This window comes from Macaca thibetana, chromosome 14 (genome assembly GCF_024542745.1).
Source record: "Macaca thibetana thibetana isolate TM-01 chromosome 14, ASM2454274v1, whole genome shotgun sequence".
NCBI lineage: Eukaryota > Metazoa > Chordata > Mammalia > Primates > Cercopithecidae > Macaca > Macaca thibetana.
The window spans coordinates 1-16,432 of NC_065591.1; positions in this window are offsets into that span (position 1 = coordinate 1).

The following is a 16,432-nucleotide window of genomic DNA, read 5'->3' on the forward strand; positions in this document are numbered from 1 at the left end:
GCTCGTATTGTACCGCGCTGTTTGGCACTGGACACACCGCTTGAGGTCTGTGTTGAACCTCGGAGGTGACCCATACTGAAACTCGGCTGGCGGCCAGTATTGATAAACTACTGGCAGATGGGTCTGCGGTGCAGGCCGGCGCAGGCGCAGAGTCGCAGGCCGGCGCAGGCGCAGAGTCGCAGGCTGGGGCGGCACAAGCCCAGAGTCGGGCGCGGGCGCGTCGCAGGCCGGCGTAGGGGCAAAGTCGAGCGCCAGCGCGGCGCAAGCGCACAGTAGCAGGCTGGGGCGGGGCAGGCGCAGACTCGCAGGCCGGCGCGGTGCAGGCGCAGACTCGCAGGCAGGGGCGGCACAGGTGCAGAGTCACGCGCCGGCGCGGCGCAGGCCGGCGCAGCTTAGGTGCAGAGTTGCAGGCCAGGGCGGCGCAGGCGCAGACTCGCAGGCCGGGGCGGCGCAGGCGCAGAGTCGCACGCCAGCGCGGCGCAGACAGGCGCAGGCGCAGAGTCGCAAGCCGGCGCGGCGCAGGCGCAGAGTCGCAGGCCGGGGCAGCGCAGGCGCAGAGTCGCAGGCGGGCGTGGCACAGGCCGAGTCGCGCGCTGGCACGGCGCAGGCACAGAGTCGCAGACAGGCGCGGCGCAGGCAGGCGCAGGCGCAGAGTCGCAAGCCGTCGCGGCGCAGGCGCACAGTCGCAGGCCAGAGCAGCGCAGGCGCAGAGTCGCGCGCCGGCGCGTCGTAGGCCAGCGCAGGCGCAGAGTCGCAGGCACAGAGTCGCGCGCCGGGGCGGCGCAGGCGCAAAGTCGCAGGCCGGGGGCGGCGCAGGCCAGCGCAGGCGCAGAGTCGTAGGCCACCGCGGCGCGGGCGCAAAGTCGCAGGCCGGGGCCGGCGCAGAGTCGCGCGCCGACCCAGAGTCGCAGGCCGGAGCGACGCAAGAGCAGAGTCGCACGCCGGCGCGGAGCAGGCCGGCGCAGGCGCAGACTTGCAGGCACAGAGTCGCGCGCCGGCGCGGCGCAGGCCGGCACAGACCAGCGCAGGCGCAGAGTCGGAGGCCGGCGCGGCACAAGCCAGCGCAGGCGCAGAGTCGTAGGCCTGAGCGGCGCAGGCCCAGAGTCGCAGGCCAGCGCGACGCCGGCGCAGAGTCGCAGGCTGGGGCGGGCGCAGAGTCGCGCGCCGGCTCGGCGCCGGCCGAGAGTCGCGGGCCGGCGCGGCGCAGGCCGGGGCAGGCGCAGAGTCTCAGGAGAATAGTCGCGGGTAGGCACGGCGCAGGCCGGCGCAGAGTCGCAGGCGCATAGTCGCAGACCGGCGGAGGCGCAGAGTCGCGCGCAGGCGCGGCACAGACCCAGACTCGCAGGCCGGCGCGGCGGAGGCACACAGTCGCGTGCTGGCGCGGCGCTGGCCGGCGCAGGCGCAGAATTGCAAGTGCGGAGTCGCGCGCCGGCGCGGCGCAGGCGCAGAGTCGCGCGTGCATAGTCGCAGGCCGGCGCAGGCGCACAGTTGCAAGCCCAGTGTCGCGCGCCGGCGCGGCGCAGGCGCAGAGTCGCAGACGCCTAGTCGCAGGCCGGCGCAGGCACAGAGTTGTACGCCGGCGCGGCGCACGCCGGCGCAGGCGCAGAGTAGCAGGTCGGCGCAGCGCAGGCGCAGAGTCGGTCACCGGCGCCGCGCAGGCCCAGAGTGGCAGGCCGGCACGGCGCAGGTCCAGAGTCGCAGGCCGGCGCAGGCGCAGAGTCGTAGTCAGGCGCGGCGCAGGCGCAGAGTGGCACGGCTCGCGCGTCGGGGCGAGGGGGTGGTGGCGCAGGCGCGGAGACGCACGCTGCGTGGGCTTGAGGGGGCGCGGCGCAGGCGCACGCGCACAGACGCACGCTGCCGGGGGAGCGGCGCAGAGACGGGGGAACTTCAGTAATCTGAAAAGCGGGGCTGGGGTGCCCCCTGCTTGCAGCCGCGCGCTACAGGTCCCTCTTGCTCACGGTGCTGTGCCACTGCGCCGCCTGCTGGCGTCTAGAGCAACTGCAGGGCCGTCTTTTTTACAGTGGTGGCTAGCGCCCCTTGCTGGCGCCGGGGCACTACGGGGCCCTCTTGCTCGCAGTATAGTCACGGCACGCCGCCTGCTGGCACTTGGGGACATTGCAGGGCTCTCTGGGTCACAGTGTAGTGGCAACACTCCCGATGCTGGCAGCTGGAGACACTGCCCGGCCCTCTTGCTTGCCTTGTAGTGCGGGCACGCCCCCTTCTGGCCGCTGGGGGCACTACAGGATCCTCTTGCTCACAGTGGAGTGGCAGCACGCCCCCTGCTGCCGACCAGGACACTGCAGGGTCCTCTTGCTCATGGTGTGGTGCCCGTGCGCCACCTGCTGGCAGCTAAGGACACTGCAGGATCCTCTTGCTCACAGTATACCCGTCGTACGCCCCCTGCTGTATGCTGGGGACACTGCCGGGCCCTCTTGCTGGCAGTGTCGTCGCAGCACACCACCTGCAGGCACATGGGGACTATGCAGGGCCATCTTGCTCCACGTGTGACGGCTGGCGCCCCCTAAAGGCCGCCTCCTGCACAGCTTAAAGTCAGAGCGCTAGTTATTAAGCGCCATCGGTTCTGGAAATTGATGTCCCGGTTCTTGTCTCACTTGGAAGAAAGATTTTCACCAAGAGGCAATACGAAGATGGCAGATAACTTCATTCAAAAAAATACAGTGTGAAGAGCTTATTGTAGAAAAATACCAGTAGGCTGATCGTGCAGGAAAGCAGCCTGAGAGTCCTGTGCAGGGAATTTTACTTTGGACTTCTTCACATTCCTGCCTCTGTCTCAAGTCTCCCCCTGTTTTCTTTGTCTGGTTTTCCTGCTACTGCCTTAGGTCCCCGACTTGCCCCACTTAGGCTTGTGGGACCTCCTCACTGCTGGATGAGGCACGTGTGTGGTGATCCATCCGAATCCATTCTGGCACCAGGCTCCTTCCCGCCATCCCAGGCAGGCTGACAGGAGTCACATTTGGACCTACTGCATCTATCTCTTTTCAATGTGCTTCTCTGCCCTAATCTGTACTTATGGTGCCAGGTTTCTTTGAAGAATGTCCCCTTTGTCCTTATCAGCATGTAGCTAGCAATATTGTGACATTATTACTGCAGACTGAATGATGACTGGGGCATCTTAAGAGGATTTCTAGGGTGTTTCTTTCTGCATAGGTACCTCTTCTCCCTCCTACCCGCAACTGACAAGTGCCCATCCACTCCAGCATTACAGATGCCACTAAATGTGAATTTTTCATGGTCCCTCCGGGTGAGCCTTACCAGACTTTCTGTTTTTCAGGAGCTCCCCCTCCTCTTCATGTCTAGCCGTCTATCTGCTCTAACAGAGCCCACTACCCTGTGTCTTTCCCAAAAATAGTGAGGGAATGATTATTGGAAACCATAGGAAATGATATGCGTGTAGATGAAAACTTTACAACTTACACAAATAATCAGTCAAAATCATCCTTACACTGAAAATGCAAAACTGTACAATTTCTACAAGAAACTATGGAAGAAAAGCTATGTGCCTTTGGGTTTGGTCATGAATTTTAACAAATGACACACAAGGTTGATATATGCAGAAGAAATGACAATGTGGATTTCTTAATATTCACAGTTTATACTCTGGAAAAGACTTTGTTAAGGGAACAAAAAGACAAGCCACATATTGGAAAACATATTGGCAAAATACAGATCTGAGAATCTGTATTCAAAATATAGACAAAATTCTTGAAACTAAACAATAAGTTAAACATCTCAGTTAAAAATGCACACAGTTCTGAACAGACACCTCACCAAAGACCATCTACGGATGGCAAGTAAACATACAAAAAGATGCTCAACATACTACAGAACTGAAAACCACAATGAGATAGCACGGCTGGTCTAGATCTGTTAGAACTGCTAAACTCTAAAAAAAATCACAAATTGCTGGAGGAAAAACAAGAACTCTTTTCATTGCTGGTGGAAGACGGTGTGTAACACCAGAATATGCCACCCCAAAATATGATGGTAGGAAACCAGAATATGCCACCCCAAAATGTGTCCCTTTGGCATAAGAATTATTCTCAGCTGATTACTTTGGAAAAATGCTAAAAAAGGAAGTTCTCAAAACAGAGTAGACGTTACCCTTGTGTAAGGAAAATTTACATCTATAAAAGAAATTCCCATTTAAAAGATCTCTCTCTCTTTCTCTCTCTCTCTCTCTCTCTCTCTCTCTGCACCAACCGAGAAGAGAAGGATGACTAAATCACTAAAGAGTCTTACCAACAGAGAACGCATGGAGTTAAGTCTGTATAAGAAAACTTACCCTTGTCTACTGTGCTTTTGCTTGTTACCTCCCCACTACTGAGCCTCAACTCTTCTTTCTTTAAGTTAAAGATAGCATTTACACTTCATTGAAAGCCACCTGCTGGAGATTTACTCATTTTTCCCTGAGTAGCTCCCATGTATCCATCCATGTTTTTAAACTTGTCTACTTTTTTCTCATTTTAATCTGTCATTTGTTACAGAGGGTCCCATCTAAGAATTCTGTAAAGGTAGAGAGAAAATTTTTTTTCCTCCCCTATTACAAGTTGGGCAGTTTTTCCCAAAGCTAAACAAGTCTCACCTTACAATCCAAAAATCACATTCATAAGTATTTTGACAGCTACTTTGCTATTATTTCCAAACAAAAGCTACCATGCAATTATGTACAGAAGCCCTATTCATAACGACCAAAGGAAAAAAAGGAATCAAAAAGTCTTACAACAGATGACTGTGTGGGAACCCACTCAGACATCAAGAGTTGCCATAGGGGCCGGGCACGGTGGCTCATGCCTGTAATCCCAGCGCTTTTGGGGGCCGAGGCAGGTGGATCGTGAGGTCAGGAGATCGAGACCATACTGGCTAACGTGGTGAAACCTCGTCTCTACTAAAAAAAAATACAAAAAAATTAGCCGGGTGTGGTGGCGAGCACCTGTAGTCCCAGCTACTCAGGAGGCTGAGGCAGGAGAATGGCATAAACCTGGGAGGTGGAACCTGCAGTGAGCCAAGATCGTGCCACTGCACTCCAGCCTGGGCAACAGAGCAAGACTCTGTCTCAAAAAAAAAAAAAAAAAAAAAAAAAAAGTTGTTATAAAGATTATGTAAATGAAAACATTTGAGATACCGAAGATAAAGAAATCTTACCAGAACTTACTTTGTCTGATTAGAGCAGAGCTCCCAGAAAATACAGCTGCCATTAACCCCATCCAAGGAGTTTCTTTCAAATTCAGCTGCTGGGAAGACAGCCTACTCATTCCCATTAGCACTGATAAATGAAAACGAAATCCTAACCTCCCAACTGACTGAACAGACCCACTCTTGGCTGAAGAGATCCCAGAGTGACTTTCAAAACTGAGTTCTCAGATTTACAGAGGGTCCCATCTTAGAATTCCTTAAAGGTAGAGAGAAAATTCTTTTTCCTCCCCTATTACAAGTTGGGCATGATGGGATGACAGGGGTCAGATACACCTCATTATACCCCCTCCTTTGCTAACCATGATGAGGCTTTCTTCCCTAAGGCTTTAACGGAAACAAGCCTTTCAAAAGACTCCACCAACGATTTCAACCAACTGCCTGAAGCTGCCTCCCCTCTCTTGCCTGATAAGAGACCACGCATGATGGAGAGGTTCTGGACAGCATACACAGGATGCACAGAGCGAGTTTTCATGTCCTCTGCTTCAACTTTTAATGTCAGAGGACTGAAAACTCCACCCTGGGATCACGCTAACACTGCCGGTTTTTTTTACATTGGACCCATGAAGGAGCAAGAAACTCAATTGCGCATGCATGCATTTCTCCTTTCAGAAATATGCATCACTCCTCCTACAGCTTATTAGATATGTGTATTTGGCCACGCCACTCAGTATAAATTACTGTTTCCTTTACTTCTCCCTTGAAACAGTCTCTTTCTCTTGTTTCATCCAAATCATACATTTAAAAAAAAAGGTGGGGTTATCATGGATGTTTATATTGATTCCTGGGATCAGGCAAATACACCTTTCCTTGTCATTCCTTCAAAAGTTATGTCAACACAGAAATTGCACACAAATGTTCAGAGCTTTATTCAGGATTACCAGAAACTGGAGGCAACCAACATGTCCTTCAGTAGGTGAATGGATAAATAAATTCTGGTACCTACAGACAATGGAATATCATTCAGTGAGAAAATAAATGAGCTATCTAACCATGAAAAGGCACACAGGGACCCAAAATGCATACCACTAAGTGAAAGAAGCCAAAAAGGCTACATACTGTATGATTCCAATTACATGACATTTTGGAAAAGGGAAAATTACATAGATAGTAAAACAATCAATGGTTGACAGGGGTTGAGGAGAGGAAAGGATGGATAGGCAGAGAGCCCTGGCTGTTTAGGGCAGTGAGACCACTGTGTGCGATTTCACCACAACGGTGGACCCACGACAGCGTGCAGATGCCCACACCCATTGAATTAAGACCACAAAAAGGTATTAATTACATCAACTATGAACTTTCATAATGAAATAAATCATGTTTTTTAAAAGTGGACAGTTTTGTTCAGTTACTGTCTACTTTCTGAAATGGAGACGGTGGAGTGCTTCCATGGTTGTGAGGATAAAAATAGCTTAGAGAATGTAATAACTAAAATAGGTGCGTAAACATTGTTAAACTATTTTATTCTCATTAAAAAGTGTTGCTTAAGTATATTTATATTTAAAAATTGAGAAAGGAGTGCAAATGCATTAACATAATTCTCCTCTAGCTCCACTCAGAAGTCAGGACTGCACAGCTCCACTTGCACCTGCGAAACACAACAACCTTTTTCAGCGTCATTAAAATATTTCAATGGGAGGATTGACTTTAGACTCAACCTGTGTTTTCTCCCCTGGAAAACAAAGGTTTTATGAAACAAACAAAGCCTTTACCGTCCTCAACCGAAACACTCAGACATCTGTGATGTCTGCTGTAAGTGCCACCAGGCTCTCTTCTGAAATCTCGTCATGAGAAAATAGAGACTGTAGATTCTTTTAGAAAGGGGAGAATCAGAACTAATGTCGAAAGGCCATGTCCTCATTCCTAAATATCCCGGCCCGCGGGATAGTCGAAGCAGGCCCTGGAGGAGGGGGTGGGAATTTGGGGAACAAGAGATACGAGAAATGGAGACAAGACAGTGCTCTGATCAAGTCTCTTTCAATGGCGGTAATGCAGTGCCTTATATACACTTGGAGGGAAAGGGGTTGGGCCAAGGCGAAAATGATCTCATAGTGGAGGCGTGGCCAGATAGGTATTGGTTTCTCTGGTCGAACGTCATGTTGCACCTGCGCTGTCAGGTAGTAATTTTCGCGGGCGCGGGAAAAATGGGTGAAGAAGAAGCAGGAAGAGCGCCATCTTTTATGAGGTATTAATACAGGGAAAAAAGGTAAAGATAGGGAGAAGGTGTGGGGTGGAAATGAATATAGCTCAGGCGTTTTTAATCGTCAGTTATTATTCGCTATGGCCGGGGCGTGCAGCTCCGGACAGGTCCCCCTTTTAATTATTTTATGATGAGAAAACGACCCCTCGGGAACTGCGCCTGTCTTAGGTTGGGTCAACTCATCCCCACCTTCTAGGCCCGTCATGGGATAAGGCAGCAGCAAAGGCGGCCCTCCTGTCTTAGGCTCCGATGGAGATAGTGTCCTCTTACCCATCATTGACTGTCCAGTTCAGCACACAGGGGAGGTGGTCTTATTAAGGCAAATAAGACTCACCATTTTCAGTCATCTCAAGGCGATGATAATGGACCTGTATAGGTTTGGCCTGGAAGGCCTCGATTTGTTGTCTGACGAATGCCATAAGCTTATTAAAGATTATAGGCCCGAGAGTGAGAAAGAGTAGAAGAGTAAGTAAAGGACCAAGAAATGGCAGGAGATAGGGGACAAGTCCATCGAGTCCAGTCCACAAGGGATTAGCGACCAGACCTTTTCTGCGCTCTTCTAGTTCTTCCTGTAAAGTCTTTATCTTATCTCTGACGATTCCGGATTTGTTGGCGTAAAAACAGCACTTTTCATTTCCATGACTGGTCTGGCATTAGGTAAGCTGTCTTGCCCGAGCAAGTCACCTGGGTGATTCTGTCTGACGGAGGTTCAGATACCTGTCCCCCTCTGCAATCACAAGGCTGGCCGTATTGCTTTCGTAATAATTCTCTTGCCTTACGAGGGTCACCAAAACCTGCATAGACTGTCACTATGTTATATAGAGCGATTATTCTCCAAAGGAATTTCATGTTAGGCTTCATTTGCTGAAAAACAAAAAGGAAAGAACTTCTCAGGGAGATTTATCTTCCCTGGACTGACAATGGTTATGATTTATTTGTCTTACCAATCTTTCAGGCAGCCATCTGGCTGCATCATTTTTTTGTGAGAAGATGCATACTGAGCCTCTTCCCCAAATTAAAACTGGATCGGGGCCATGCCATGAACTATCAAGTGGATCTTTCCATTTTACCATTGCAAACTGTTTTTGAGATTCAGGATGCCAGAAACGATCGGCAGCCGATTTTCCATGACTGTCCAAATTTAAAAAATTAAGGATAAACAGGGCATGATTGAGTATGTTTCTAGGGGTACCCTTCACGGGGTACCAGCTCCCCCCTTTTAATTTTGTGATAACAGTTTTTAAAGACAGATGAGCTCTTTCTACTATACCTTGTCCTTGGGGATTGTAGGGAATACCTGTGGTATGTTTAATTTGTAGGGTATTACAGAATTGTAAAAAGGTTTTGGCTATATAACCAGGGCCATTGTCTGTTTTGATTTGTTTGGGTATTCCTAAAATAGAAAAGCAATGTAATAAATGAGCTATGACATGTTTGGTGGCCTCTCCTGTTTGGAGAGTTGCACTGATGAATCCACTATAGGTGTCTATGCATACATGGATATATTTTAACTGACCGAATTCTAAGTGGTGAGTAACGTCCATTTGCCAAATTTCGTTGGGGATGAGTCCTCGGGGGTTAACTCCTAGATAGGGAACAGGCAAATATGTTATGCAGTTGGCGCATTGTTTAACTATTTGTCGAGCTTGTTCTCTGGTAAGTTTAAACATGAGTCTTAAGGTTTGGGCATTTAAATGATGCAAGGCATGTGCTTTTTGTGCTTGTTGCAAATTGTCTGTAGTGACTGTGGCTATGATTTTTGTTGCCGCATCAGCTGTTGCGTTACCTTGTGTTAAAGGTCCCGGTAATCCTGAATGTGCTCTAATATGCCCAAGAAAAAAGGGAGTAGTCCTTTTTCGAATAAGTCGTTGACATTGTAAAAATAGGTCAGCTGTGTCTGAAATATGTTTAATTTGAGGCACGGTCTCTAAGAGGGGTATTGAATGAGCCAGGTAGGTGCTGTCTGTATAAATGTTAAGTGGCTGACAAGGAAAAGCTGATAGTGCTGCAATTATAGCTTGCAATTCGACCAGCTGAGCTGATGTATAAGTGGTCTGGAATTTAACGACTACATTATTATAAGTGTAAGCGGCAAGTCCTGTGGAAGATCCATCAGTGAAAATTAATAATGCGTCATTGAGAGGTTCTTTACTGGTAATATGGGGAAACACAAACGCATGAAGTTTGCAAAATTGAATGAGTTTGTTAGGTGGGTAATGGTTGTCAATTGAGCCAGTGTAAGAAGCGCAAGCAATTGGCCAGGCTTCCGTATTTTGTAATAGCCAATGAATGTGTGATTGAGTGTAGGGCTGTATAATGGTAGAGGGTTCTATTCCAAAGTATTTTCTACTGTTTTCTCTTCCCAAGATAATTAGATCAGCTATGGCATCATAATAAGGCAACAAAACCTTTTTAGGGGAGGAGGGCAGGTGTACCCACATAATGGGATTGTTCTGCCAAAATAGGCCAGTAGGGGTTATTGTTGTGTTAAAAATAAGGAATATTAATGGCTGAGAATAATCAATACTGGTAACAAATTGTGTTGCAATGGCATGTTCTACCTGTTGGAGTGTTATTAATGCTTCTTTAGTAATGGACCTGGGGGATTTTGGATTAGAGTCTCCTTTTAATATATCGAAAAGAGGTTTTAACTCTCCTGTAGTGAGCTTTAAGTACGGCCAAAGCCAATTTATGTCTCCCAGTAATTTTTGGAAATCATTTAAAGTTTTTAAATGATCACGACGTATAACGGCCTTTTGATTAATGATTTTGGGTCCATTAATTTGAAAACCAAGATAGGTGTATGGATTTTGTAATTGTACCTTTTCTGGGGCTATTTGTAGTCCAGCTGCTGTTAACTCTTGTTTGAGTTGAACAAAGCACTGTAAGACTTGTTCGCCAATTTCTCCTGCTATTAAAATATCATCCATATAATGTATAATATACATTTGTGCCCACGTTTTTCTGACTGGCTCTATAGCGGCAGCTACATATTTTTGACACAAGGTAGGACTATTAGCCATACCCTGAGGTAAGACTTTCCATTGATAGCGCTTCATTGGTTGTTTAAAATTTGTAGATGGAAGACTAAAGGCAAATCTTTTTTGGTCAGCAGGATGAAGGGGAATTGTAAAAAAGCAATCTTTAAGGTCAATAATGATTTTAAAATATTTTTGAGGAATCGCAACCGGTGAAGGTAATCCTGGTTGTAAGGCACCCATAAGGATCATAGTGATATTTACTGCTCTTAAATCTTGTAAGCGCAAAGCATGCCTACAAGACCAAAAACCTCATCACCTGGGTACATGGTAGATAAGTAAATAATGGTCTGCACCCCAGACGTAGCGAATCAGAAACTTGGAGGGCAGAGCTCTGCAAGCTGTGATTGAACAAGCCTCCCAGGTGAGCTTCATGCACACTGAAGGCTGAAACTCAATAAGAACCATTGTTTTAACCAATTAAAATACAATCTTCAGGTGGTTCATATACATTGCCAAAATTGAGAAAGCTTGAGAATCACTGAATAGTAATAATTATTTTCAGATGGTACTTCATAAATTTACAAAAACTGCAAACATGCAAGACCCGCCCAGCCATCCGCACATCCACTGGGATCCACTCCCACGATCACCCTCGAGGGAAATGAGACCCTCCTCCGTATCTTGCGGAGGCTTTGCAAGGTTAGAACGGGAGCTCACCTTTAAAATACGCTCTGTCTGAGCGACCGCAGCCACGACCCGCGGATCGACCTCCTTCCTATCTATTAAATCTCTAATGAGGTGCCAATAAGAGAAAACGGTCACAGGAATTTTTTCTGGCCCAAAAGTATTATAATAGTCCTGAAGACAATCCCCTACTCTACGCCATATTTTGATATCAATAGTTCCTTCCTGTGGGAACCAAGGGCAAGTATCTTTTACAAAATCAAAAAATTTAAACAAGTCATTACCTTTAACCTTTACTCCTCATATCTTTAAAGCCTCTTTTAATTGTCCTACATATAGTTGATGTTGGCTTAATTCTTGTCCCATTTCGGACGCGTCACTTACCTTCGATTCAGATGCGGCAGGTTCCCGCGGTGATCAGTTTAATTCCTTTTGTCTTTGTTAGCGGTCGACCATCCTTTGGCGTCCTCTTCCTCACAAAGTCCCTCGTTTCCAGGTCCCTGTTCGGGCGCCACGTATCCCGGCCCGCGGGATAGTTGAAGCAGGCCCTGGAGGAGGGGGTGGGATGTGGGGAACAAGAGATACGAGAAATGGAGACAAGACAGTGCTCTGATCAAGTCTCTTTTAATGGCGGTAATGCAGTACCTTATATACACTTGGAGGGAAAGGGGTTGGGCCAAGGCGAAAATGATCTCATAGTGGAGGCGTGGCCAGATAGGTATTGGTTTCTCTGGTCGAACGTCATGTTGCACCTGCGCTGTCAGGTAGTAATTTTCGCGGGCGCGGGAAAAATGGGTGAAGAAGAAGCAGGAAGAGCGCCATCTTTTATGAGGTATTAATACAGGGAAAAAAGGCAAAGATAGGGAGAAGGTGTGGGGTGGAAATGAATATAGCTCAGGCGTTTTTAATCGTCAGTTATTATTCGCTATGGCCGGGGCGTGCAGCTCCGGACACCTAAACACCTTCTTTTACAAATTCCACAGGTTTAGTTACTTTGGGATTAATATGGGCCTATTTTAAAGTGCATTTATTAATTTAGCATGAATTGCTCAAATTCATTCTGGATCCTGAGCCGATATCCAGCAATGCCGGGTGTGCGCCTGTGAGAGTCACCAGCCCTGATGAGCCTCAGGTTATTGTATTTATAAAATGAAGGTTCGGCTTCCTCCAATTTTTTTTAAACCATTTTTAATAGTAAAAACTTTTTTTGGCCGGGCGCGGTGGCTCAAGCCTGTAATCCCAGCACTTTGGGAGGCCGAGACGGGCGGATCACGAGGCCAGGAGATCGAGACCATCCTGGCTAACACAGTGAAACCCCGTCTCTACTAAAAAAATACAAAAAACTAGCCGGGCGAGGTGGCGGGCGCCTATAGTCCCAGCTACTCGGGAGGCTGAGGCAGGAGAATGACGTAAACCTGGGAGGCGGAGCTTGCAGTGAGCTGAGATCCGGCCACTGTACTCCAGCCGGGGCGACAGAGTGAGACTCCGTCTCAAAAAAAAAAAAAAAAAAAAAACTTTTTTTGTTGTTACATAAAAATGTACAAGAAAAACTCCAACATTACCAATGATAATCATTTTATTAATACAAACATTTTTGTGAGCTCAATTTATGACTTAATTATAAAAGAAATAAGCAACATGAGGTGCCATTATACAATATGGTAACTATACTTTCCTACTTTGTTAATATGTTATTGATAAATCTTGATGTATACAGAAAAGTAGTTTCAAAGAATAATAATTTAAAATAATATCTTGACATAATTTCAGGGACTTTAAAAAAATTCCTGCAACTGCTTTTTAAAGGTTCTAGAACAGTTTTCTATGTCTTACAGCTAAATAACTACAAAAAGCTAACTCTTCTCACATTCTGTATTATAAATATGTAATTCAAAAAAAGGAACAGACAAAATCATAAAAACACATGCATGAACAAATGGGCCTTGGCTCACATTTAATTGCATCTGCCAATGCACACAGGTTATAGCAGAATTTTTGTGTGTAATTTTACGAGTGGATTGCTGTCAAAATAAAAATTGTCTACTATCTCTATTCAGTGGTATATATTTGCACAAATGGTAAACATATTCATAGAGATAGTGGGAGAAATTTATTTCACGGCTTACAAGAAGACAGGTTAAGTTGGGACATTTAATTGTTTCATTAATGCTATATTTTATAATGCGCTTGTCTGGGCATGGTATTTAAATGTATTACAACAACTTTTAAATGCTCAATGTTACAGATGGAATTACTAGAGAAAGTACTAACTGATATTTTCTTTGTGTGTGCTTTGAAGGCACAAGGAAATAATAAAGCAGCCCTTTTCCCTTTTCCCGTCTATTTCCTGAAGGCCAAGCTGTGCTTTTGCAGATTAGGCCTCTCTGTAACGTGCACACACACACACACACACACACACACACGCACGCACGCATATGGCCTTTATGGTTTTAAAGGAGTAAAAGAGAATTTGCCTGGATAACTCTCACCTAGGTATTTTCAGGGGAGATCTAGAATCATCTAAGGGGTTAAGCTGGACTAGCCAATGGGAAAACAAAATGAGGATGCCAAGGAGATATTCCCAGAACAGTAGCATTCCTAATGGGCTAGGCCCTAGTCACATGCAATTCCCCAGATGTGGTTGGTGTGGCCAAGGTTCCGGCATGTGACGGCTGCCTTCCTGGCACTTCCCGTGCTGTGAGGAGCATCCCCTCCCCAGTGCCAGGGCAGTGGTCCTCTCACCCCCTTCAGAGTAAAGGGCCAGCAGTCGGCAGTCACAGGACAAGTAGTGAGACAGGAAGGTGAGGAGCATGAAGTGCCACCATACCCGCCTCCAGTGTCTGGCACAGAATATGACAAGGAACCTCCGTGAATTGGAATCTTCCATATCTTCACACATGTGAGTTTCTGCTAGATATAATTTGACTTATAAAACGAAAGAAATATGACCTTCTTGTATCTAAATCTTGTAGAAGAGTTAATGATTGTAACCTGGATGTTTTAAATTCTGAGATGCTATTAAATCAATATTCATCACAAATGTATTGATAATTTTTTAGAAGAACAGAAGAGATCTCATCATATGAAATACAGTGGATCAATTGTAAGATGCAGGCTAACTCCAGAAAAAGTAAAGCATAAAAAAAAAATCTGTCTTAGAATGGAAAAATACAGTAAACTATTTTTAACTAGAATTTAAATGCAACATTTTAGGATATGAAGCCATCAACTCATTTTGAAAACTACTGGCTCAGATGACCTCAGCGATAGGAAACCTCTAACAGATCACGAATCTAATAATGAGATAATTTTCTGTGTCTTTGCCTGAGAGTCTGTCTGAAAGTGGTGCAGTTTTTACACAAGAGGAATAACGTGTCCCAGACTGAGAACGCTTCACGGGCCACCATTCTGGGCAGTGCTTCAGTGTGGAGTTTTAGCAGTGAGTATTCAGAAACAGTGGAATAATTTCACTTTTTATAAAAAAGATTATCTTGTCTATTTTCCTTTAAATATGCAGCAGAAGTTTACTATTACACAACTAAATTATGTGGGTTCTCTAATTGCCCACTTATTCTACCTTGATTAACGTGGTTTATTTCACCTTGATGTTTTTAAAGACAAGCATGTGCTGTGTGAGGGTTAGAACATGAGCTATAAACAAGGAGGCTTGAGATGGCAGTGCCTCCCCAAAAATGTGGTACCCCAGGGCCTGCGCAGGGAACACTGCTTTGAACCTTAACACTTCTGAAATGGCTGGACATCTCTGCATGAGCTGTGCTTACCCAGTTGTTCCATTTATTCTTATATTTTACAAGTATTTAGTCAATTCTTGAGCTAGGCCATGTGGTCTACCAAAGGAATAAGATATATGTTGTTGTTATTTTATTTTATTTTATTTTATTTCAATAGTTTTGGGGAACAAGTGGTTTTGGTTAAATGCTAAAGTTATTTATTGATGGTTTCTGAGATTTTGGTCCACCCATAGCCCAAGCAGAGTACAATGTACCCCATGTGTAGGGTTTTATCCCTCACCTCCCTCTCACCTTTCCCCCTAAGTCCCCAAAGCCCACTTATCATTCTTAGGCCTTAGAATCATCATCATAGCTTATGTCCCACAAATAAGTAAGAACATACAGCGTGGAGGTTAGGTCAGCAGAGGGCTCCAGGGGACTGGTGGGGCAGGCCAGGACATAAAAGAGGGCCTAGAGCCAGGGTTACCCGGGAGAGGGTAGACCCATTTTGCCAAGTACCCTAACCCTAAAAGCTGTAACCGTTACCCTTAACCCCAACCTTAACCCTAAACCTTAACCCTAACCTTTAACACCTTACCATAACCCCAACCCTAACCCCTAACCATAACCCTAAAACGCTACGCTAAAACCCTAATCCCTAACACTAAACCCTAATCATAACCCTAAACACAACCCCAACCCTAACCCTAACCCTAACCACAATCCCAACCCCAGCCCCAAGCCTAACCTTAACCCTAACCCCTACCCCCAGCCTTTCTTACCTTTTACATCTGTCCAGATTCTCCAGTAGAAGCAGGGACGCTTGGTTCCCAGGTGTGCACCACTGCATCTGGCACAGGACTCCGTATCAGTCCCCAAATAAGCACCTGAATGCTCACAGGGCAGCCATGCAGTGGAGGCCCAGGGTGTATTCTCACCTCCAGAACCAGGGCCCAGCACCTGCATCAGGCTGATCAGGGATGAAGTGAGCTGTGGCACCCAAGGTCTTCGTAAGACCAAGGCCACGTTGTGCCTCCTATCACAGAGCAAGACGCAGCAGCCTTCAAAGTCAGGGGCCCTTCCCTGATGACACTCCAAGCACAAAGTACTGGACTTTCACACAATGAGGCTGCACACATTATTCTGTTTAAATCCCCACCTAGGCCACTGGGAGAAATGGTGATAGAGGGACCCTCGTGTTGCCCTGTGGTATTACATGCTCTGGTTCATACGACTGCAAGCCATTTACAAGAAACTCAAGCTGAAACGCTACTTGTTTCCAACTTCTTGTTTGCAGAGGATTTACAATTTACACTCCAAAACAGGCAGCCACAGAGCACACTGTTTCCCCTCTGAAGTCGCTCTGAGGGCCTCCGCATCAGTCCTAGAACTGGAAGATTGGTGGACAAGAACTGGGATGTTGATGGGGCACTGGATACTTGCTGGACACCAACCTCCTCTCACCTAACTGACAGACAGCCCAGATCTCACCTGCCCAAATCAGACATTTTAACACACACAGCTCTCAACAGCAGGACTTACAGACACAAAACTCCAAGGTAAAGGATTGTCTCAACCCCTTGGTGTCTCAACGAACTAAAACACTGCCTAGCACAGGTGCACCA